The 26,445-nt window shown below is 44.3% G+C and overlaps 1 long non-coding RNA gene across 3 annotated transcripts in view; it reads right to left on the reverse strand.

The window, feature by feature from the left end:
- Positions 1–21,162: 21,162 nt before the first annotated feature.
- Positions 21,163–26,445, reverse strand: part of LOC145518601 (uncharacterized) — a 54,795-nt gene continuing 49,512 nt past the window's right edge. For all 3 annotated transcript variants that reach the window (XR_014063021.1, XR_014063020.1, XR_014063022.1), the window contains 3 exons: positions 23,530–23,654; positions 23,132–23,262; positions 21,163–21,364 (listed from right to left, as the gene is read on the reverse strand). This is a non-coding gene — a long non-coding RNA (uncharacterized LOC145518601). The remainder of the gene's footprint in view (positions 21,365–23,131; positions 23,263–23,529; positions 23,655–26,445) is intronic.

A 26,445-nucleotide genomic window follows, 5' to 3' on the forward strand; every position in this document is an offset into this window, starting at 1 on the left:
AAAGTGCTGCCACCTTGTGGCCATTTTCTGTAATTACAACACGACCACAGGCACCTCAGCTCAATCCACAAGGCCTGGGCTTCCCTTCCAGCCAGCTGCCCCCAAGGAATGGCAGCTGACGTTCAGGAAGCCAACTGCCAAAGGAAAATCGCCCTCACACCCTTAAAGGAGAAGAAAGAAAGAAAGAAAAAAACAGAAAGCACAGACGCACTCAACATCCCCCACCAAACAAGGCGCTCAGCATCCCTGATTACTGCAGGAATGCCAATCGAAAGGACAATGGGAAGTCACATTGCAACACTCACAAATGCCAACATGGCAAGGCTATAGGCAATCAACAAGGCAGAGAGTCTGGAGGAAGAAGGACCGCCCTGGACTGTGGCTGGGAGTGCCCATTGACAGCAGCCGCTAGAAGGGAGACAGCAGACTCTGAACGCCTGAAAGAAACACTCTCAAGTCAGGCCTTATGTCATTCCTGCACCTTGGCCTGTATCCTGAGAGCTCCATCGATCAAAAGGCACATGCACCCCAACAGACCGCCAGCACTGCTTCCTTCAGGAGCCTAGATGTGCAACCTGCAAAATCCCCAACGAGAGACTGAAGCTTAAAGAAAACGTACACAGATCTGGTAGACGGTTTCTCCCTCACAGAAAAAAAAGATATGGAAAGTAGGGAACTCCAACCCTGGGAGACACAGATGGATGGCCCAGGAAGGATCAGAGGCTAAGAGTAGTCAGTCAGGCAGAGGAAGAACTGGGTATATGAGGTCTAGTCTAGGCCAAGTGAGGACAGACAGAGAAGGCGACAAACTGACATCCCAGAAAGAGACCCTGAGAATTCAAAGTCAAAAAAAGGATTTCGGAAAGAAAGAAACAGCACGGCCTGGAACAAATTAGTGGGTAAGTACCCAAAGCGAAAGCAGATCTGTACCTGTAATGAATCACCCACGTGGGCTGTACCCTTTCCTCCACCCTTCCATCCAGACATACAACTCTGTAGCTCTAAGAGATGATCCGTACCAGTTGTCTGTTATCTTCCTGCTTTCCATTGAAAATAAGGGTACCTGAGGTAGAAAAGGCATGAAGACCTGATGCTCACCACTCTGCTCGACCTCCTAAGGCAGATAGTCCCACCAAAACCATAGAGAAAACCCATAGATGACTTCATACCTGAATCAGGTGACTGTGCAGTGACAATCGTCACAGCAGGTCAATTGGACTATACCGCGGGTAGTATTGGCATGATGTTAAAGAAAAGGGAAGCAAAGCAGTGTCTACTGTATGATGTTCGACCTCCCTAACTTGGGACGTTACCGCATCCCTGGAGGCCGAGCAGGCTTGAGTCCCATTGCTGAACTGGGGTGGGGTCAAAACAGTCTGGCAGAGAACAATTTTTAAGGTTTAGTGTGCGCTGTGTCAGGCTGGGACAAGATTACATTGTGGGATCGAGGCCGCTAGAAATTTCAAGGCAAAATTAAGCCAGTCTTCACCTCTGCTTGTCCTGGGGATCTTAGCTCAAGCCTCCTTCCTGACAACGCTGCCTCCTGGCATAGAAGCACCCTCAGTAGTGTACTGTGGAACCTAAAATGATTAGTCTGGATTGGGTGTTTGTGTGATGCTTTATGGGGAAATAGTAGCGAGACTCAAGGTCTTTTCTGTTTGTTCAGGTAGAATCCAGATAGATAGTTCAGGTAGAATCCAAAACACAGAAAACTAATTAAACTGATCACAACAACCACAGCCTTGTCTAACTCAAAGAAACTATGAGCCATGCCATGTAGGGCCACCCGAGACAGATGGGTCATGGTGGAGAGTTCTGACAAAATGTAGTCCACTGGAGAAGGGAATGGCAAACCACTTCAGTATTCTTGCCTTGAGAATCCCATGAACAGTACAAAAAGGCAAAAAGATAGGACACTGAAAGATAAACTCCCCAGGTCAGTATGTGCCCAACATGTCACTGGAGAAGAGGAGAGAAATAGCTCCAGGAAGAATGAAGAGATGGAGCCAAAGTGAAAACAATGCCCAGTTGTGGATGTGACTGGTGATGGAAGTAAAGTCCCATGCTATAAAGAGCAATACTGAATAGGAAGCTGGAATGTTGGGTCCATGAATCAAGGTAACTTAGAAGTGGTCAAACAGGGGATGGCAAGAGTGAACATCAACATTTTAGGAATCAGTGAACTAAAATGGATTGTAATGGGCGAATTTCACTCAGATGACCATTATATCTACTACCGTGGGCAAGAATCCCTTAGAAGAAATGAAGTAGCCCTCATAGTCGACAGAAGAGTTGGAAATGCAGTACTTGGGTGCAGTCTCAAAAATGACAGAATTATTTCTGTTCGTTTCCAAGACAAACCATTCAATATCACAGTTCCAAGTCTAGGCCCCAACCAGTAATGCTGAAGAAGCTGAAATTGAATTATTCTGTGAAGACCAACAAGATGTTCTAGAACTCACACCCAAAAAAGATGTCCTTTTCATCATACGGGACTGGAATGCAAAAGTAGGAAGTCAAGAGATACCTAGAGGAACAGGCAAAATTGGCCTGGGAGTACAAAATGAAAAGGGCAAAGGCTAACAGAGTTCTGCCAAGAGACCGCACTGGTCATAGCAAATACCCTCTTCCAACAACACAAGAGAAGACTCTACACACGGACATCACCAGATGGTCAATACCGAAATCTGAATATATTCTTTGAGTCAAAGATGGAGAAGCTCTATACAGTCAGCAAAAAACAAGACTGGGAGCTGACTGTGGCTCCTATCATGAACTCCTTATTGCCAAATTCAGACTTAAATGGAAGAAAGTAGGGAAAATCATTAGACCATTCAGGTATGACCTAAATCAAATCCCTTACAATTCTACAGTGGAAGTGAGAAATAGATTCAAGGGATTAGATCTGATAGACAGAGTGTCTGAAGAACTATGGATGGAGGTTTGTGACATTGTACAGGAGACAGAGATCAAGATCTTCCCCAAGAAAAAGAAATACAAAAAGGCAAAATGGTTGTCTGAGGAGGCCTTACAAATAGCTGTGAAAAGAAGAGAAGTGAAAGGAAAAGGAGAAAAGGAAAGATATACCCATTTGAATGCAGAGTTCCAAAGAAGAACAAGCAGATAAGAAAGCCTTCCTCAGGGATCAATGCAAAGAAGTAGAAGAAAACAATAGAATGGGAAAGACTAGAGATCTCTTCAAGAAAATTAGAGACACCAAGGGAACATTTCATGCAAAGATGGGCTCAATAAAGGACAGAAATTGTATGGACCTCACAGAAGCAGAAGATATTAAGAAGAGGTGGCAAGAATACACAGAAGAATTATGCAAAAAAGATCTCCATGACCCAGATAACCACGACGGTGTGATCACTCACCTAGAGCCAGACATCCTGGAATGTGAAGTCAAGTGGGCCTTAGGAAGCATTGCTACAAAAAGCTAGTGGAGGTGATAGAATTCCAGTTGAGCTATTTCAAATCCTAAAAGATGATGCTTTGAAAGTGCTGCACTCCATATGCCAGCAAATTTGGAAAACTCAGCAGTGGCCACAAGACTGGAAATGGTCAATTTTCATTCCAATCCCAAATAAGGACAATGCCAAAGAATGCTCAAGCTACCACACAATTGCACTCATCTCACATGCTAGCAAAGTAACGCTCAAAATTCTCCAAGCCAGGCTTCAACAGTACATGAACCATGAACTTCCAGATGTTCAAGCTCAATTTAGAAAGGCAGAGGAATCAGAGATGAAATTGCCAACATCCATTGGATCATAGAAAAATCAAGAGAATTCCAGAAAAAACATCTCCTTTATTGATTATGCCAAAGCCTTTGACTGTGCAGATCACACCAAACTGTGGAAAATTCTTCCAGAGATGGGAATCCCAGACCATCTGAACTGTCTCCTGAGAAATCTGTATGCAAGTCAAGAAGCAACAGTTAGAACCAGACATGGAACAATGGACTGGCTCCAAATGGGGAAAGGAGTACGTCAAGGCTGTTCATTATCACCCTGCTTATTTAACTATATGCAGAGTACATCGTGTGAAATGCTGGGCTGGATGAAGCACAAGCTGGAATCAAGATTGCCAGGAGAAATATCAATAACCTCAGATATACAGATGACACCACCCTTTTGGTAGACAGTGAGGAGGAACTAAAGAGCCTCCTGATGAAAGTGAAAGAGGAGAGAGAAAAAGCTGTCTTAAAACTCAACATTCAATAAACAAAGATCATGGCATCTGGTCCCATCACTTCATGGAAAATAGATGGGCAAACAATGGAAAAATAACAGCCTTTATTTTGGGGGGCTCCAAAAATCACTGCAGATGGTGACTGCAACCATGAAATTATAAGATGCTTGATCCTTGAAAGAAAAGTTATGACCAACCTAGACAGCATATTAAAAAACAGAGACAATATTTTGCCGACAAAGTTCCATCTAGTCAAATCTATAGTTTTTCCAGTAGTCATGTATAGATGTGAGAGTTGGACCATAAAGAAAGCTGAATGCCAAAGAATTGATGCTTTTGAACTGTGGTGTTGGAGAAGACTCTTGAGAGTCCCTTGGACTGCAAGGAGATCCAACCAGTCCATCCTAAAGGAAATCAGTCCTGAATATTCTTTAGAAGGACTGATACTGAAGCTGAAACTCCAATACTTTGGTAACATGATGCGAAGAAATGACTCATTGGGAAAGACCCTGATGCTGGGAGAGATTGAGGGCAGGAGGAGAAGGGAATGACAGAGGGTGAGATGGTTGGATGGCATCACCAACTCAATGGACATGAGTTTGAGCAAGCTCTGGGCATTGGTGATGGACAAGGAAGCCTGGCATGCTGCGGTCCATGGAGTCACAAAGAGTCGGACACGACTGAGCAACTGAATAAGAAGATGTGCTACATCTATACGGTAGACTATTTCTCACTCATATAAAACTGCTGCTGAAGTTAGAGAATTATAACACTGGTAGTCACAGGGATGGAGCTTGAAGGATCATACACTAAGGCGGAGGTAGAACATGGTGTATGAGGTATTGTCCAGGTAAACTAAAAAATAGATGTGCAAGTCAACAAATTTCCAATTCTGAAAGAGACTCTGAGAATTCAAATCAAACAAATGGTTCCACGAAAAAATTGAAGTGAAGGGAGGGATGCATTAGGAGGTCCATACCTAAATTGACAAGAAATCAATATATGTAACAAGTAATCCACAAGGAAAATCCTCTGCCTTCCTTCCTTCATTCCTTCCTTCAACATATACACAGAAATCTTTGTCTCTAAGAGATAATTCATAAAATTTATCCCCTATCCTCCTGTTCATATTCACAGAAAAGTGTATCTGATACAAATAACTCACAAGGACCTGATGCTCACCACTCTGCTCAACCTTCTAAGGCATAAAAAAGGGGTGGGGGAAGTAGAGATTTCATAGAAAACTCGCATTCCAGTCCCTATGATGAAAAGGACATCTTTTTTTGGTGTTACTTCTGGGAGGTCTTGTAGGTCTTCATAGGCTCAGTATTTCAGCTTCTTCAGTATTAGAGGTTGGGGCATAGACTTGGATTACTTTGATATTGAATGAATTGCCTTGGAAATGAACAGAGATCATTCTGTTGTTTTTGAGACTGTAGCCAAGTACTGCATTTCACATTCTTTTGTTGACTATCAGGGCTACTCCATTTCTTCTAAGGGATTCTTGCCCACAGTAGTGGATACAGTGGTCATCTGAATTAAATTCACTCATTCCTATCCATCTTAGTTCACTTATTCCTCAAATGTTAATGTTCACTCTTGCCATCTCCTTCTTGACCACATCTAATTTACCTGGATTTATAGACCTAACATTCCAGGTTCCTATGCAATATTGCTCTTTACAGCATTGGACTTTATTTCCACCCCCAGACACACCCACAACTGTTTCCGTTTTGACTTTAGCCTTTTCATTCCTTCTGGATTTATTTCTTCACTCTTCTCCAGTAGCACATTGGGCACCTACCAACTAGGGGAGTTCATTTTTCAGTGTCATATCTTTTTGTCTTTTCATATTGTGCAGCTGAATATTAAATGCCAGCTGAATTGCTAGGCAGTTAATATTCAGGAAGATCCAGGTTTTTGTAGTTGTTCAGTTGCTAAGTCACGTCTGACTCTGTGACCCCATGGGCTGCAGCACGCTAGGCTTCCTTGTCCCTCACTGTCCCTGGGAGTTTGCTCAAACTCATGTCTGTCGAGTGGGTAAGGCCATCCAACCATCTCATCCTCTGCTGCCCCTTCTCCTCCCATCCTCAATCTTTTCTAGCATCAGGGTCTTTTCCAGTGAGTCGACTCTTCGCCTCAGGTGGCCAAAAGATTGGCACTTCAGCTTCAGTCCTTCCACTTCCAATGAATATTCAGGGTTGATTTCACAAGAACTTTCTCTCCAACACATACAAATTATTAGTACACCTCAGCTAAAAAAAAAAAAAAAAAACTCAACAAAAAAATCAGCCAAAGGTCCAAATGCATGTTTCTCTAAAGAAGTCATAGAGACGGTCATAAAGCACATGAAAAGATGCTCAGCATCACTAGTTCTTTGAGAAAGGCAAATCAAATGTAGAATGAGGCATCACCTCACATTGGTCAGAATGGCCACATCAAAGACCTACAACAATAAATTCTGCAGAGGGTGTGGAGAGAAAGAAACCCTGCTACACTGTTGGTGGGAATGTAAATCGGTACACCAATTAGGGAGAACATTATGGCAGTTCTTTTAAAAACTAAACACAGAAGTACCCGGTGACCCAGAAATCCAACACCTAGGAGATCCAGAAAAAAATGCAAAATTTTAAAAGACACCTGCACTCCACAGATCACAGCAGCGCCGGGTACCACAGTCAAGACAAGGGAGCGACTTCAGTGAGCAAGGACAGACAGACGGACACAGAGAATGAGGCACATATACACAATGCAATATTGCTCAGACATAAAGAAGGGTGAAATAATGCCATTTCCAGTTACAGGGAAGAAACTAGAGGAGATCAAACTAAGTGAAATAACTGAGAAAGGGAAAGTCAGATAATAGAGGGTATCACTTCTGTGGAATCTAAAAATGGATACAAATGAACGTCATTACAATAGGCAAACAGATTCACAGACTCAGAAACGTATGGAAAGGAGGCAGGGGGTGGGGGAGTAATTAGCTGGTACAGACCAAGATGTACATGTCAAAACTGGTGCAGTTGTTGTTGTTTAGTTGCTCAGTCGTGTCCGACTCTTTGCAACCCCATGGATTGTAGCCGGCCAGATTCCTTTGTCCATGGGAGTCTCTAGGCAAGAATACTGGAGTGGTTTGCCATTTTCTTCTCCAGGGGATCGAGCCCAGGTCTCCTGAAAGTCTCCTGCATTGCAGGTGGATTCTTTTACCACTAAGCGAGCAGGCAAGCCATAAAATAGGTGCGGAAGGGGTCTAAACAGTCACAAATTTGACAGGGCTTTAAATGACATCTGCCCTCAAGAAATGTCCCAGGGTATTTCATCAGAAAAGAATTCCCAACAGGGCCGAGATTCAAGAAGCCATTTTCAAGAGGTAAATTGTACTCACAAAGTATAAAATAATAAAAGCACATGGAAAGATACTCCACACCAATCATCAATGCCAATCAAAACTACCATAAGGTATCACCTCACGCTGGTCACAATGGCCATCATCAAAATGATCTACAAAAAATAAAGTTAAAATAAATAAATAAATAAAAGATCTGCAAAGAATATACAGAAAATGAAATCCTCCTACAAGCTTTTTGAGAATGTAAATGGTGAAGCCACTATGGAAAACAGTATGGAGCTTCCAAGAAACACAAGACATAGAGGTATCATATGACCCTGAAATTCCACTCATGGGCTTAGGTCCAGAGAAAGTGAAGAGAAATTAGCTCAGTCGTGTCTGACCCTTTGCAACCCCATGGACTATACAGTCCATGGAATTCACTAGGCCAGAACACTGGAGTGGGCAGCCTTTCTCTTCTCCAGGGGATCTTCCGATCCCAGGGATCAAACCCAAGTCTCCCTCATTGCAGGCGGATTCTTTACCAGCTGAGCCACAAGGGAAGTGCAGGTCCGCAGAAAATCACTGTTCAAAATGACACGTGCCCCTTGATTTTCAGGGCAGCACTATTTCAATAGGCAAGACATGGAATCCACCAAAAGTTCCACTGACAGAATAATGAAGACTAGGGGGTACATCTATACACTGGAATACTACTCAACCATCAAATAGAATGAAATAAGGATGCTGTCAGCAGCATGGATGGACTAAGAAATCATGACAGTAAGTGAGGGAACTCAGAGAGAAAGATAAACATGTGAGATATCACTTACAGGTGCAATCTATAAATTCATACCAATGACTTAATATACAAAACAGACTTCACAGCCTGAGAAAATCAAACTATGATTATCAAAAGAAAGTTAGAAAGAAGGGATAATTAAGAGTTTAGGATTAACTATACACACTAATATCTAACAAATTAATAATCAAATAGGACCTAGGGAATAGAACAGGGAACTCTACTGAACAGACTGTAATCATCTATAATACGAGGAAAAAAATGGAAAAAGAATAGATACGATTATATGTAAAATCAAATTAAGCTCCTGTACCGCTAAAACTAACAAAACAATGGAAGTCAACTTGACTCCAATAGAAAATAAAAATTAAATTACCTGAAATCCATCTGGGGAACCGCAGATACTGGTGACCCTATAGATTAGATATGTGATATGCTATGACATTAATATGACACCACCAAAGGTTTTCACTCAGCAGAACACAGAGCAGCAACCCATTCAAAGGTGCCTGACCTCATGTGAATGTCCCAAGATGAAGAGAAGAAAAAAGACCACAGGTTAATCAGGGCAACACCCTCAATTCAGATGTTGGGAATCTCCGAGGGGCAGGAGCAAACACGGGGTCTCCAAGTACGGGATCTGGACCCACGTGGATGGGGTGAGACACACACAATCCCCGGACCCTGCATCTGGGGTCGCGTGACTCTTGGTTAGGACACCAGGTCTCTGCTGGCTGGGCCCCTAAGGCGGAAACGAGTGGGTTCCTGGAACCTCCTGGGATGGTAGAAAGAAGCGTAGGGTCTCCCCTCCCCACACTTGTCCCAGGGAAGTCCTCCTCTCTCGCCCTTCGGTTCTGTCTGATACTGTTTTTACAGCTGTCACGATAATGTTGAAGACACTACCTTGGTTCCAGCAGGTTCGGTCCTTCGTTTTCCCACTGAGGTGTTGAGAAAACACACCAGGCACGGGTCTAGGAGACGAGGGGCAGGTCTGGTTTCTGCTGAGCAGGGACGGCCGACCGGAAGGCGATCACCATAGCAACCTCACCTGCTGCCCGTTGGTTTTCTGCCTCATCCCAGCACCCTGGAATCAATTTACCAGGTGAACCTGCCTTCCTACTCAAACTGAATGTGCTGCAAAATGGGACTAATTACCAGGTAGCCCACCTGAGGTGTCTCCGTGAGCCCCAGGGCAGGGGAACCTGGCAGGAGGAAAGACTAAGAGCCCTACTGCAGCCCTGACCCCTGCGAGGGCCACGGAACCCCACTCAGAGGAGGGCACGTTACCCAGAGGAGCCCACCTCAGCTCCAGACCCCAGGCCTCTGAGCACTGACATTCAGACACAGGCACGGAGTTTTCCAGGACAGAGGAAAGGCCCAGTCTGCACCCAGGTCTCCACGTCCTAGTGCACACAGAACATGGTCGGTGTCAATATTCTCACACTATTTCAATAGGCAAGACATGGAATCACTGTAGAAAGCACGCGGTCTTGTCTAAACATAATCAGTGCAGACGGGATTGAAAAGTCAAGGTGTTCGTCACTCAGACATGTCTGTTTGTGACCACATGGACGGTAGCCCTCCAGCCTCCTCTGTCCATGGGATTCTCCAGGCAAGAATACTGGAGTCGGTTGCCATACCCTTCTCCAGGGGATCTTCCCGATCCAGAGATCAAACCCAGGTCTCCTGCACTGCATGCAGATTCTTTACCATCTCAGCCACCAGGGAAGCCCCTAGACAAGACTTAGGGAGGTCTAAATCTACCATGTAGACAGAACGTGGTCAGGTTTAAACTAGCATAAGGTTGCTCTCCCTGGAGGCACAGGTCACACACATGCAGGGTCTCTCATCATTGGACAGGGGCCTCACCCTCATGTGGGAATTAGCCAGTAAGTTTCTTAAAGAAAAAACCATCACTGGGCTCCACATGTCACCCACATCAGGAAACTGAAAGAAGCTTTGTCATTAAACACTTCAACAGGCAAAACCAAACCGTTACCAGTATCTTTGGGCACGTGGTGGTCAGGATCCAGGGGAGATCCAGGGATTTCTTAGAGTTGAGCCCAGGGTCCTGTACAGACAGACAGAAAGTGCCCTGATTCCATCACCCAAGGCTTCCAGGAGGAGGTAGCCACACTGGAAGCCTTCTAGAAAAGGGTACTCTTTATCAGAATAAAAATTGTTGAAATTGAAAGCATATTAGTTAGTATTTGCCAACCTAAAATATTCTTAAAAGCCTGGCCCCCAGATCTTTGCAGTTCCCACTGGTTCCTTTGTGTTCAGATTGTCAGGGTAGAAACAATCCATCCTTTCAAATTAGTTTCTTCTAATATTGTTTATTTGTTATTATATGAAGGAAAGGTCACACTTGAAAAACTACATCAGAAAATTCCTGCAAAAAGATTGAGTCGAGGAGCCCATAAGCTGCATGAACCCTGCCTTCTAACAGTTTCAGTTTGAAAGACTGAGGGTGGAAGAAGAGGGGACGACAGAGGACGAGATGGTTGGATGGCATCACCGACCTAATGGACATGAGTTTGAGCAAACTCGGGGAGATGGTGAAGGACAGGGAAGCCCAGCGTGCTGAAATCTATGGGGTCGCAAAGAGTTGGACACGACTGAGTGACTGAACAGCAACAAGCTTCCATTTTCTGCCTGGAGAAATCTGACAAAATAGGCATCCTGATTTTGTCACTTCTCTGTTCAAAGGCTGCTAAAATGAAATTGATCTTCATATCAACATGTAAGAATTTCTGGGTTTGGAGATGTCACACCAAGGTAAGAGGTGCTGGTGAAAATAGAACGCTACTAGTAGGCAAAACATTCTTAAAGCTTTGTTTCAAATTGGATTTAAATACAACACTACATGGTTACATGAAGTATGAACCGAGAGTCTAAACATAGCAGGCAATATGTGAAAGCAAATTTGATGTCCCATATGTGAGAGTAAAAGCTGCTGGGTTTTGCAGGAGTCATGTACGGATGTGAGAGTTGGACCACAAAGAAGGCCGAGCACTGAAGAACTGATGCTTTCGAACTGTGGTGCTGGAGAAGACTCTTGAGAGTCCCTTGAACTGCAAGGAGATCAAACAAGTCCATCCTAAAGGAAATCGGTCCTGAATATTCATAGGAAGGACTGATGCTGAAACCAAAGCTCCCATCCTTTGGCCACCTGATGTGCAGAGCTGACCCACTGGAAAAGACCATGATGCTGGGAAAGACTGAAGGCAAATGGAGAAGGGGATGACAGAGGAAGAGATGGTTGGATGGCATCACCAATTCAATGGACAGCAGTTTGAGCAATCTGCAGGAGATGGTGAAGGACAGGGATTCCTGACGTGCTGCAGTCCATGGGGTGACAAAGAGTCAGACACAGCTTAGCAACTGAACAGCAACAACCACGTGAGAGTAACTGTTTCTTGTCAGATCTGCAGCTGGTATACACAAATTGGAGAGCACTCTCCAACACAGATTGTCTCTAAGTCTGATTAAGTGTGTCACAAGGGCCTGAATCAAAAGGTGATGTATTCATTCCAGGATGGAATAGAATGTTACTTTGAACAGTCTGTAAAACTTACACAGAGTCTGTAATCCACTCAAGATGTCAAATAATAAAACAGTTACCTGCAATTTAAAGCCTCTTGGAAAGTTGTGTTCTAAATATTTCATAGATTTCTTTTCATAATCATTTTTCACAGTGATAACACTTTAACTCCTCAGTTGTTGATGTTATTACCAAGATAAACTTGTCCTCATGGGTGTGGGAGATAAAGTTGATCCATTGTGATTGTTCTCTGGTCAAATGACTCCCACAATTTCTAATTAAGTTCTACATTCACAATATTTTTTTTTTATCCATCAAAGTCTACTCAGATCTTCATGTATACCAAATAATAGATACCTGGTGAGTTCAGATTATATTAAACACTCTTTCCATAGCTTTTCCCATGTCAATTGAATCAGAACAAGGTGAAGCAGGGAGAAGAGTTGAAATTTTCAATGATTCCTAGGGCCTCTAAAAAATCATTAGACAGAAATCCTAGCCTTTACTGGTCTGTACGAAAGAATCACAATGTGTCTTTTTCGTGAAATTGCAACAATTGACTAACTAGAGTTGCAATAAGTTGGAATTATGCTTGAAATGATTTGAGATGAAACAGTTTGGATGTGGGCATGTGAGGATATATATAGCATGATACATACTTAAGGAGGTATCAACAGGTATGAATCCATAAATTGATGAGGTATACTTTGTAAACAAAGATGACACATTGAACTTGTTTTCACTATCTGACCCTTCCAGAATTTGCCATCATCTACTGACTCCCCTGTGGACTTGGTTTATTGCCACCAGATTAAAACTAGTTACAGGAATCTTTGTTCTCTTTGTTTGAAATTGTTTATGTTTCTCTCTCCTAGGATGCTCTTATAAATGCCACTATCTGTATCACTTATTTTGTCTATAAGGTTGTCTCTTGCATTTTCCACTGTGTAACCATCTTCCATGTATACAGATATTTATATGTCTATGTATATAAATATCTATATGTATCTATAATAATTTATATCTGCATGTACATAGAGATTTATGTCTATATGTACATAGATATTTATATGTCTATGTATATAGATATTTATGTCTCTGTGTATCAAGGTATTTATATATCTATATATCTATGCACATAGAAATTTATATATCTATGTGCCTAGACATTTATAATTATGTACACTTATGTACACACAAATAGATGTTTTACCAGTGTAACAGGGTCTGGTGAAAAGGGAACACTCCTACAAAAAGAGTCAGACATGACTTGGCGACTGAACAACAAAATAGAAAATACACTCGGTTCACCTGCCACCAACAACACATAGTATATCAGTGTTACTACAATATAAAATAAAGGTTCATTTAAAAAAAGAATGCCCAGGGGGACTTCCTTGCAGTTTACTGGTTAAGATTCTGTGCTTCCAATGCAGAGGGCGAAGGTTCGATTCTTCGGCGGGGAACTAAAGATCCCACAAGCCGCATCGCATGGCCAATAAATAAAACAATTAAAACAAATAAATAAGAATGTTCAGGAAGAACCCACAGGCTTTTGGGTGTTTCTTCAGGTACGTTCCGTATTAAATTACAGTCCTGAGTTAAAACTCGAAAGCTTTCATTTCCAAGGAATCACAACAGGGCATGAAAGAATCCTGCCGCCTTGTGGCCATTCCCTGCAATAGCAACCGTAAGAGTTTTGCTTATGAGTATCTCTTTGTTGTTCAGTCCCCAGGTCGTGACCCACACTTTCCTCTCTAGGACGTGAGGCCGCCTCTCACTGGTCGGGGACGTCTTTCCTGTCTAGAACCTGACTCCGCCTCTCACTGATCCCTGCGCCGTCCTCTCTAGGACGTCACGCCACCTCTCACTGCTCCGTGACGCCTTTCCTCTCTAGGACCTGACGCCGTCTCTCAATGATCCATGACGTCTTTCTGTGAGGCCTTTCCTCTCTAGAACTTGACGCCGCCTCTCACAGCTCCGTGACGTCTTTCCTCTCTAGGACCGGACGCCGCCTCTCACTGATCACTGAGGTCGTCCTCTCTAGGACCTCACGCCACCTCTCACTGGTCCGTGATGCCTTTCCTCTCTAGGACCTGACGCCGTCTCTCAATGATCCATGGCGTCTTTCTGCGACGTGCTTCCCCTCTAGGACGTGACGTCTCTCGTCTCTAGGACCGGACGCCACCTCTCACTGATTCCTGAGGTCGTCCTCTCTAGGACCTGATTGGGGAGGGGGCGGTTCTCTCACTGATCCCTGAGGTCCTCCTCTCTAGGACGTCACGCCACTTCTCACTGGTCCGTGACGTGTTTCCTCTCTAGCACCTGACGCCGCCTCTCACTGGTCTCTGAGGTCGTCCTCTCTAGGACCTGATTGGGGGGGGGGTCTCACTGATCCCTGAGGTCGTCCTCTCCAAGACATGACGCCACCTCTCACTGATCCCTGACGTCTTTCCTCTCTAGGACGTCACGCCACTTCTCACTGATCCCTGACGTCTTTCCTCTCTAGGACGTCACGCCACTTCTCACTGGTCCGTGACGTCTTTCTTCTCTAGGAGCTGACGCCACCTCTCACTGCTCCCTGACGTTTTTCCTCTCTAGGTGCTCACGCCACTTCACACGGGTCCGTGACAGCTTTCCTCTCTAGGATATGACGCCAACTCTCACTGATCCCGGACGTCTTTCCTCTCTAGGAAGTCACGCCACTTGTCACTGGTCCGTGACGTCTTTCCTCTCTAGGAGCTGACGCCACCTCTCACGGCTCCCTGAAGTTTTTACTCTCTAGGTGCTCACGCCACCTCTCACTGGTCCTTGACGCCTTTCGTCTCTAGGACCGGACGCCGCCTCTCACTGAGCTCTGAAGTCGTCCTCTCTAGGACTGGACGCCGCCTCTCACTGATCCCCGAGGTCGTCCTCTCTAGGACCAAACGCCGCCACTCACTGATCCCTGACGTCTTTCCTCTCTAGGACCTGACGCCGCCTCTCAGTGATTCCCTGAAGTCTTTCCTCTCTAGGACCTGACGCCGCCTCTCAGTGATCCCTGACGTCTTTCCTCTCTAGGACCTGACGCCGCCTCTCAGTGATCCTTGACGTCTTTCCTCTCTAGGACGTGACGCCACCTCTCACTGGTCCGTGACGCCTTTCCTCTCTAGGACAGGATGCCGCCTCTCACTGATCCCTGCGGTCTTTCCTCTCTAGGATCTGACGCCGCCTCTCACTGCTCCCAGACGTCTTTCCTCTCTAGGACGTGACGCCGCTCTCACGGCTCCGTGACGTCTTTCCTCTCTAGGACCAGACGCCGCCTCTCACTGATCCCTGAGGTCGTCCTCTCTAGAATCGGACGCCGCCTCTCACCTTTCCGTGATGTCTTTCCTCTCTAGGACCCGACGCCGCCTCTCACTGATCCCTGAGGTCGTCCTCTCTAGGAGCTGTCACCGCCTCTCGCTGACCCTGAGGTCGCCCCCTCTAGGACCCGACGCTGCCTCTCAATGATCCCTGCGGTCTTTCTCTCTAGGACGTGACGCTGCCTCTCACTGATCCCTGACGTCTTTTCCTCTCTAGGACTGACACGGCCTCTCACTGCTCGCTGACGTCTTTCCTCTCTAGGACCTGACGCTGCCTGTGACCGGCCCTGACTTCTTTCCTCTCTCTATGCCCTTTTGACGGCCCCCTTAAGGTCCTCTCCGCAGACCCCGTGCGCCGCCGCTCGTCCACTTACGACTCCCCACCCCAGGTCGGCTTGACTGCTCCCCTCAGGGTCCTCTCTGCGGACCACCCCCACCCCGCGCCCAGGTTCTCTCCGTGGGTCCCCCCCAGGTCCTCTTATCGGCCAGAATCGGGTCGCCAGTTTCTCTCGACGGCCCGCCGCTGGTCCCCTCTCGTCGCCTGCCAATGGTCCTCTCACCGGCCCACTTCTGGTCCTCATTATTTCATGTCTCTGGACCTCACTACGACCTGACTCTGGTCCTCGCTATGCCCTTACTCTGGACCTGACTACACTTTCAACCCTGTCTCTGGTCCTCACTTGGGCCTGACTCTAAAAGAACTGTTAAAATATGCCATACAATACCTACATAAACAGAGTGAAGTTATTTCAAACACAAATACAGATCACTTCAAAGCAAAGGAATTCAGAAGCACCTTCCAGATGAGAGTTCCTGGAATGAACCACCACCAAAACGGGAACCAAGATTATCCTAAGTCTACATAACCACAGAGTGCATGCCAGCGAGTTATCACACAGTCTGAGTTCTTGAAACACCCCAAGTGCTACTTTCCTAGTTTCCCAGATTAATTCCTTGGAGTAGGACATTTGGAACAGTCCAGACAGGATGGAGAGAGGATTGTCCTCAAGGCAGAGTTGGTCTTGGCAGCGGCTAAGGCAGTCCCTCTTCACTGTCTCCTCCTGCCCTGGAGTTCCAGTTGCCAGATGGGGTATGACTCAGTCTCAGCCTTTCCAGTCAAGAATGCCATGTGATCTGCCCTCTAATGGAGTTCTCCAAACTTCCACTCTTGAAAGAGGCTGGCATGGAGAAAATCTTGGAGCATCTGATCAAGTCAGAGGACCCACAGGGGCCATCCCCAAGTCAGCCCGACAATGAGCACCAAATCTGATCCCAAAACGCCACCTCTGTACACCCGTGCTAAACCGAATCTCAGAGGTAGAGTTTCAGGTGAAGTAGAAAAGCATAGCTATACTGCTTTGCTAGCAAAGAGGGACACAAAAAACTCATGCCCTCAAACACTGCCCCAAGGCAGGAGGATTTGCTGAGGAATTTTATAGCTATGGGCTTCCCTGGTAGCTCAGCTGGTGAATAATCTGCGTGTAACGCAGGAGACCCCGGTTCAATTCTTGGGTTGGGAAGACTCCCTGGAGAAGGGATAGGCTACCCACTTTATTATTCTTGGGCTTCCCTGGTGGCTCAGCTGGTGCAGAATCCACCTGCAATGCGGGAGAACTGGGTTTGATCTCTGGGTTGGGAAGATGCCCTGAAGAAGGGAATGGCTACCCACTCCACTATTCTGGTCTGGAGAATTCCATGGATTGTATAGTCCATGGGATCACAAAGAGTCGGACTGAGTGACTTTCACTTTATAGCAATGGTTAAAGGGCAGAGTTGTTGTAAGGATTAGGGTGTGTACAGGGCCTGAACTCCCTTCACCTGACCTCAGGTGGTCTCTTGGTGAGCTTCTCTGGAATGAAGAATGCTACAATTTTCCATTTTGCTGGAGAGGATGTTTCAGTTCAGTTCAGTCGCTCAGTCATGTCTGACTCTTTGCGACACCATGAATTGCAGCACGCCAGGCCTCTCTGTCCTGAGAGGATGTTTAGTTGGGTAAAAAGTTTAGAGATATTTTTATGTGTATCCCTTTTGACAGAAACAGGACCCTGACCCAAGACAAAATATGCTTTCTTGAGTGCTCTTTGCTTTTCTCTGCATCCCCTCCCTCCCCTGATTAGCACCTCTTCCAGTCTGCCCTTTGGAGCTCAGGGTAGGTCATGGAGCCGGGAGTCTATTCCCAACAAAGAAACAGGGGACATGGGAAAGGCTTCTGGGCCCAGGAGCCCCACAGGGTCCTGCTCGATTTCACTACCAGGCCCTGGACCTACACTAACTATGGCCCTGAGCTGTCCCCGATGGCCTGAGCTTTCCCAAACTGTCCTCTGAACTCTCCCCCTAACTAAGGCCCTGATGCTGGTTGTAACAAGCACCCTGACAATATCCCTGGGACAAATGGTCTAAAGTGTCTTTTACTAAGATCTTCAGTTTTCTCTGAGGCCCTGACACGCTCCCTAATTAAGCCCTTAACTCTGTATTTAAGTGACGGCCTGATGCTCTCCCTCACTTCAAGGCAATAGGGCCTTGAAGAAGTCTCTACCTGAGGGGCTGGTACTGTCTGTAACCAATCTTCTGACTCTTTCCCTAACTAACATCCTCATTTTGCCTCTAAATAACACCCTCAGACTCATCCTAATGCCCTGATGGTGTCCCTAATAGCCTTCAATATCCCTACTTTTGCCATGATCCTGTCCTTAACTAAGGCCCTGAATGTGTACTGAAGTAGGTCTCTGATGCTGTCCCTAACTAACACCCTGACACTGGTCACAACTATGAACCTGACGCTAGCCCTATTAAGGTCCTGAGGTGCTGCTAACTAACAGCCTGAACTTCTTTAAGGCCCTCAAGTTCTCTCTAACTGAAGCCTTGAAACTGTCTTTAAGCCCCAGACACTGTCCCTAGCTAAGGCCCGAACTATACTTTATGAAGGCCCTAAGCCTGTCCCTAACTCTGACACTGCCCCTAATTGAGGCCATGATACTGCCCCTTATAGCCTAAGCTGTCACAAAATAACACCCTGATCCTATTACTAAGGCCCTGACTATGTCCCTAAGAAAGTCACTGAAGTGCATCTAACTAACAGCCTGAACTATCTCTTACTCAGGCCATGAAGTTATCTCTGAGGTCCTAACAAGGTCCCTAAGTAAGGCCCTGTTGCTGGCCCTAACTCATGTCCTGCTGCTGCATCTGAGTCTCTGATGCTCTTCCTGTTATCCTTTGCCCTGCCAACAGAGTTTTGCCAAGACAACACACTGGTCATAGCAAACACCCTCTTCCAACAACACAAGAGAAGACTCTATGGTTAATACTGAAATCAGATTGATTATATCCTTTGCAGCCAAAGATGGAGAAGCACTATACAGTCAGCAAAACAAGACTGGGAGCTCAGATCATAAACTGAGCCGTAAAACTGTGGCTCAGATCATCAACTCCTTATTACCAAATTCAGACTTAAATTTAAGAAAGTAGGGAAAACCACTAGACATTCAGGTCAGCAGTGACCACAGGACTAGGAAATGCCAAAGAATGTTCAAGTTCAGATCAGTTGCTCAGTCCTGTCCGACTCTTTGCGGTAGTTTCAGCATTCTTTGGCATTGCCTTTCTCTGTGATTGGAATGAAAAACTGACATTTTCCAGTCCTGTGGCCACTGTTGAGTTTTCCAAATTTGCTGACAAATTGAGTGTAGCACTTTCACAGCATCATCTTTTAGGATTTGAAATAGCTCAACTGGAATTCTATCACAATTGCACTCATCTCACATGCTAGCAAAGTAATGCTCAAAATTCTCTAAGCCAGGCTTCAACAGTACGTGAACCATGAATGTCCAGATGTTCAAGCGGAATTTGGAAAAGGTAGGGAACCAGAGGTCAAATTGCCAACATCTATTGGATCATCAAAAAAGCAAGAGAGTTCCAGAAAAATATCGACTTCTGCTTTATTGACTACACCAAAGTCTTTGACTGTGCGGATCACAACAAACTGGAAAATTCTTAAACAGATGGGAATACCAGACCACGTGACCTGCCTCCTGAGAAATCTGTAAGCAGGTCAAGAATCAACAGTTAGAACTGGACATGGAACAACAGACTGGTTCCAAATCAGGAAAGGAATATGTTAAGGCTGTATATCATCACCTGGCTTATTTAACTTCTATGCAGAGTACATCATGGGAAATGCCAGGCTGGATGAAGAACAAGCTGGAATCAAGATTGCCAGAAGAAGTAACAATAACCTCAGATACACAACAACACCAGCCTTATAGCAGAAAGCAAACAAGAACTAAAGAGCCTCTTGATGAATGTGAAAGAGGAGAGTGAAAAAGTTGGCTTAAAACTCAACATTCAGAAAAATAAGATCATGGCATCTGGTCCCATCACTTCATGGCAAATAGATGGGGAAACAATTGAAACAGTGAGAGACTTTCTTTTCTTGGGCTCCAAAATCACTGCAGATGGTGACTGCAGCCATGAAATTCAAAGACGCTTGCTCCTTGGAAGAAAAGCTATGACCAAACTAGACAGCATGTTAAAAAGCAGAGACATTACTTTGCTGACCAAGGTCCATCTAGTCAAAACTATGGTTTTTCCAGTAATCATGTATGGATGTGAGAGTTGGACTATAAAGAAAACTGAGCACTGAAAAATTGATGCTTTTGAACTGTGGTGTTGGAGAAGACTCTTGAGAGTCCCTTGGACTGCAAGGAGATCCAACGAGTCCATCCTAAAGGAAATCAGTCCTGATTGGAAGGACAGATGCTGAAGCTGAAGCTCCAATACTTTGGCCACCTGTTGGAAAGAACTGACTTATTGGAAAAGACCCTGATTCTGGGAAAGATTGAAGGCAGGAGAAGGGGATGATAGAGGATGAGATGGCTGGATGGCATCACTGACTCGGACATGAATTTGAGCCAGCTCTGGGAGTTGGTGATGGACAGGGAAGCCTGGCCTGCTGCAGTCCATGGGGTCACAAAGTGTTGGACACGACTGAGCAACTGAACTGAACTGAAGCTCTTCCTAACTAAGGTCTTGATGAGGACTCTACCTAAGGCCCAGACACTGTCATTAATAACCTAACTCTTTCCCTATATAACACCCTAATTGTGGCCCTAACTCATGACTTGACAATGGTCCTATTTCTCTGATCCTGTTCCTTAGTAAGGTTAAGAACCTCCGCCTCACAAAGGCCCTGACACTGTCAATAATAATGACCTGACTTTTTCCCTAAGTAACACCCTGATTTTGTCACTAACTAATGCCCTGACACTGGTTCTAACTACAGCCCTGACGCTGGTCCTATTGAAAGCCCTGAGATATCGCTAAGGAACAACCTTACCTGAAGCCTTGACACTGTCCGTAGCTTAGGCCTTGATGCTGTCCCTTATAGTCTATGCTGTCACTAAATATCCCTCCGAATCTGCCCATAACCAAGGCCCTGAGTATGTCCCTAATAAAGTCTCTGAAGTGTCCCTAATGAACAGCCTTAACTGACTCTTGCTAAGGCCATCAAGTTATCTCTGAGGTCCTGACACTGTCTCTAAGGCCCTGATGCTGGCTCTAACTAACGGCCTGATGCTGACCCTTACTAAGTCTTTGCCCAGGAGATGTCCCAGGCTGCTGGGCTCTTTTCTGTTTTCCTCATCTCTTGCCAGCTGCCTGCCATTGGCCAATCTAAGATTCTGCGGTGTGGTTGGTCCCACATAGGATGTGCCTGAGGAGGCTTACCTACCGGAGGATGGTCATGGCCATTCCACCCTCCAAGGGACAGTGGCTCAGGGTGGGAATCTCTCAGCCAGTGTCTGACCTCAGGTTCTGTGCCCCTATTTGTTGTAAAACCCTTGGAGTTACTTCAGTAACATTTTTAAATGGATCTCCCCCTTGGCATATTTATATGATAAATTTTTACTGAATTAAAATTCAGGAACAACATTATTAGAATGAGCAGAAAGACAAAGAATGCCCTCAATGATCTATTATTTGGAGAATTTTACAATTCTCATGAGAAAACATTCACTCTCCTTCACCCTCTAGGCATCAGCGCAAGGTAGGAATCATCTGCATTCTTTATTTATCCCTCTGAATCTTTCAGAAACTTTCCTTCAGGAGAAATCTCTGGGCTCTTCAGGAATTGTGAGTGGCGATGTCAGGTAGATCTGCAACTGAAAAGCAGAGGAAAAGAGAAGGTGAGGAGATGAGAATTCTTGATGGAGAAGCAGGGGCATCCATGTTCAATCTCAACCTGTGAGTCTGAGTTAGGATCAGTGAAAGTAAGGACCACCAGGACCTGGCCCCTTGGCCTTGTCACCTGGTGTGGGGACTGGAGACACCCAAACTGCCCTGGCCACTTTCAGAGAAATGAAGAAGCTGGGAGAACACCATGGGAGCCACATTGGAAAAGGTCACTGCTATGAAGTAAGATGTACTTTTCAAGAAAGTGAAGGATGATCCCTTGGTTCTCAAAGATTTGCAAAGATTTTGTGTTCTTCTGGAGACATGTTGAAGCCTCCAGTCTTTGAGGGCAGTGATAAGAAGGAACTGTGCTCAAAACCTTCCAGCACTCACTCCTTGAGGGTGCTGAGGATGACCAGTGTCCAGCCCAAGGGTGTTGTGGGCCTGAAACCCCCTTATCACCTGGGACGGGAGGGGCCCCACAGGCACCCCCTGGGCCAGCGGGGTCTCGGCTTGTAGGCTACAGACCTTTATTAGGTGCATGATCTGCAAACATCTTGTGCCATTTTGGATGGTGGATCTTTTTCTTACTCCTTTTGTGCATAGCTTTTGTTTTGAGAAGTCTAATTCATCTCTTTTGTCTTTTGTTGTTTGTGGTTTTGGTAGCAGATCTAAGAAATCATGGCCAAATCCAAAGTCGTGAAGTCTTTCTCTCATGTTTTCTTCTATGAGGTGTATAATTTTGGTTCTTACATCTAGGCCTTTGATCCATTTTGAGTTGATTTTCTATAGTGAGGGAAGTAGGGGTCCAACTTTGTTCTTTTGCATGTGGGATCTGGTTGTCCCAGCACCTGTACTAATTGTTGGGGGAAAATATTTGCAAATGATGCCACCAAAAAGGTCTAATTTCCAAAATACACAAACAGCACATGCATCTCAAAAATAAATTTTTAAATGGGCAGGTCTAAATAGACATTTCTCCAAAGAAGACATACAGATGATCAACAGGCACATAAAAAGACACTTCACAGTGCTAATTATTAAAGCAATGCAAATCAAAACCACAATGAGGTATCACCTCATAGTCATCAGAATGGCATCGATAAAATGTCTACAAATAACAAGTGCTGGTGAGGGGGTGGAGAAAATGAAATCTCCTACTGTTGGTGGGAACTGATGCAGCCCCTGTGGAAAACAGTATGGAGGATCCTCAAAAAACTAAAAAGTTGCCATATGAATTAGCAATCCCATTCCTGGGCATATATCCAGACAAAGCTATAATTCGAAAAGATACATTCACCACTATGTTCGTTGCAGCACTATTCACAACAGCAAAGATGTGAAAGCAACCTACCTGTCCAACAACTGATGAATGGATAAAGATGTGTGTGTGTGGCTGTGGTGTGTGTGTGTGTGTGTGTGTGTATATATACAGTCCATGGGGTCGCAAAGAGTCAGACATGACTAAGCAACTTCACTTCACTTCATATATATATATATATATATGAGTATCTCCCATGCACACATGAGGTACACACATTATTTAACTTATTTGTGCAACCATGTGAAAGTAATTAACATCACAAAACTGCATACTTAAAATGAATTAAATGGTTAATGCCACATTTTGTATTTTTAATGACAATGAGAAAAAAGTGTAGTGTTCATAACTGTTACAACATAAATGAATATTAAAAACGTCCTTAGTGAGAAAAGCCATACCATAAAAGGCTACCCAGATCCCATATTCATCTTACCTGCTTTAAATCCATCAAGGCTGTCCAAATGAGGGGAAAACTCAGTAATGGTTCCCGGATAAGAAAACTGGATCAGGATGGAAAAAGGTATCTTCACACAGTTGGGGCAGCAGGTGATAGTGGAAGCGGGCCTGTGTATTAAACCATAACACAGAATTCATGCTTTCCTCATGGGGGTCTAGGTGCTGGCTCCTCAGGAGAGTGTCACCGTTTTGGGTAAAACACACTGAACATTTTGTGTGAATTTGCAAATATGAGTACTTTTTGCCATTATTAAAAGCTTTCTGTACATTTTAAATTAGTGGAAAGTGAATTATTTTTCAAAACAACCATGACAATACCATTCAAGAACTCAGGCAAGACAGGCATCAGACTTTGTTATAGAGGCCAAGACTTACCAGACCAAGTTCAACCGAAGTTGTGACACTTATTTCCCTTGTAGGAGTCCATATGGTATTAGTATTAAGAGGCATCGTGGGAAAAGGGTGTTAGTAGCCACTAAGTCATGGGTCCTGTGGATGATCTGGATTGCAGGAGAAACAGTGAGATTTTAGCTTCACAATCTTTTACATTATTTCAAAAAAAAATATTAAAAGATAAATTCAGCAAAAAAAAGTGGAATACACACAAATCAATTTTGTTTTTATACATGAATAACAAACCATCAAAAAGAATAAGAAAACAATCCCATTCACAATTCAAGAAAAAAAAAAAACTATCTAGGAATAAATTTAACCAAAGACATAAAAGACCTATAATCAGAAAACTATAGGGCATTGATAAAGAAATTGAAAACAGAAAAGAAAAATATCCTATACTCATGCATCAGGAAAAAATATTTTTAAAATATTTTCTACTGAGCCCAAGAGCCTAGAAGCCTGTGCTCCACAGCAAGAGAGGCCACTTCCAAGGGAAGCCCACATGCTGTAACTAGGAGCAGCCCCACGACCACAACTAGAAAAGGCCCAGGCACAACAAAGACCCAGTGCAGCCAAAAATAAAAATAAAACAAAAAATAACTTTTAATAAAAGTCTATCAACAAAAGACAAAATAATGTGGACTTTACAAAATTAAAAATTTTTACTCTATGGAAACCTTATTGAGAAAACCAACAGACGGAGCACACCCTGTATGTACGCTCAGTTACTTCAGTCGTGTCTGACTCTGTGACCCTATGGACTGTAACCTGCCAGGCTCCTCTGTCCATGGGGCTCTCCAGGCAAGAATGCTGGAGTGATACCTTCCTCCGGGGGATCCTCCCAGCCAAGGGGTCAAACCCACATCTCCCATGTCTCCTGTATTTGCAAGTGGGTTCTTTACCACTAGTGCCATTTCCAAAACACATAGCTGAAAAAGGATCTGACTCAAATCATACCAAATGACCTCTTTAAAATTTGGTGAAGATTGAAATACACACCTGGCCAAAGAAGATATATAGTAAATAAGCATACAAAAGTACACTCAAGATGCTGGTGGAATGCATGTACAGTCAACTTTGGAAGGCAGTTTGGCACTTTTCTCCAAATCTAAACAGTCTTCACCTCAGGATCCAAGAGGTGAATCTCTTGTATTTAGACAACTGCTTTGCAAAACTGAAATAAAAACTAGCATCAAGTGATGCACGAGAGCTCTAATCATAATAGTTAAAAACTTAGATATCAGGCCGTCCTTCCACAGACGCATTCATAAATAAATCAGGACACAGACATGTCAAGGGGAGCACAGTACAGCACACCCAAAATATGCGCATTTGACAAAAGGGTTATTTTGGGGCTGATTAATGTTAAAAAACAGCAGCACCAGGAGAATCTTGGAAAACCAAGTAGAAATGCCATTTTATGAAGCAGATTTACATTTGCTAAGGATATGTCATCTGTAAGGGTGTGTCCCTCTCTGGGACAGGAATTGGATGATGACTAAATATCAAGAAAAGCTTGTCTAAGCTGGATGTTAATCTGCAAAACCACCACACCCTTATTTACTGTGATTCACCTAATAAGTTCCCTTAAATGGCTTCTTCCATTCCCTAATCTCCTCCTTTCATTCTTACTTGATGATAGTGTTTAAGGTAAAATCTTAGACCATTTCTTGGACCAGTCTTGGAATGCAAAAGTCAAGAGATACCAGGAGTAACAGGCAAACTTGGCCTTGGAGTACAAAATGAAGCAGGGCAAAGACTAACAGTTTTGCCAAGAGAAGGCACTGGTAATAGCAAACACCCTCTTCCAACAACACAAGAGAAGACTCTACACATGGACATCTCCAGATGGTCAACACCGAAATCAGATTGATTATATTCTTTGCAGCCAAAGATGGAGAAGCTCTATACAGTCAGCAAAAACAAGACCGGGAGCTGACTGGAGCCCAGATCATGAACTCCTTATTGCAAAATTCAGACTTAAATTGAAGAAAGTAGGGAAAATCACTAGACCGTTCAGGCATGACGTACATCAAATCCCTTATGATTATCCAGTGGAAGTGACAAATAGATTTAAGGCATTAGATCTGACAGACAGAGTGCCTGAAGAACTATGAATGGAGGTTCAAGACGTTGTACAGTAGGCAATGATCAAGACCACCCCCGAGAAGAAGAAATGGAAAAAGGCAAAATGGTTGTCTGAGGAGGTCTTACAAATAGCTGAGGAAAGCAGAGACGCTAAAGGCAAAGGAGAAAGGAAAGATATACCCGTTTGAATGCAGAGTTCCAAAGAATAGCAAGGAAAGATAAGAAAGCCTTCCTCAGTGATCAATGCAAAGAAATAGAAGAAGATAATAGAATGGGAAAGACTAGAGTCTCTTCAAGAAAATAAGAGATACCAAGGGAACATTTCGTGCAAAGATGGGCACAACAAAGGACAGAAATGGTATGGACCTAACAGAAGCAGAAGATATTAAGAAGAGGTGGCAAGAATACACAGAACTATACAAAAAAAGATCTTCATGACCCAGATAATCACAATGGTGTGATCACTCACCTAGAGCCTGATATCCTGGAATGCGAAGTCAATGGGGTCTTAGGAAGCACAACTACAAACAAAGCTACTGGAGGTGATGGAATTCCAGCTGAGCTATTTCAAATCCTAAAAGATGATGCTGTGAAAGTGCTGCATTCTATATGCCAGAAAATTTGGAAAACTCAGCAGTGGCCACAGGACTAGAAAAGGTCAGTTTTCATTCCAATCCCAAAGAAGGGCAATGCCAAAGAATGCTCAAACTACCACACAATTGCACTCATCTCACACACTAGCAAAGTAATGCTCAAAATTCTCTAAGCCAGGCTTAAACAGTACGTGAACCATGAACGTCCAGATGT

The sequence above is a fragment of the Giraffa tippelskirchi genome, chromosome 8 (assembly GCF_054371585.1).
Source record: "Giraffa tippelskirchi isolate mGirTip1 chromosome 8, T2T-mGirTip1v1.2.pri, whole genome shotgun sequence".
In the NCBI taxonomy this organism is placed as follows: domain Eukaryota; kingdom Metazoa; phylum Chordata; class Mammalia; order Artiodactyla; family Giraffidae; genus Giraffa; species Giraffa tippelskirchi.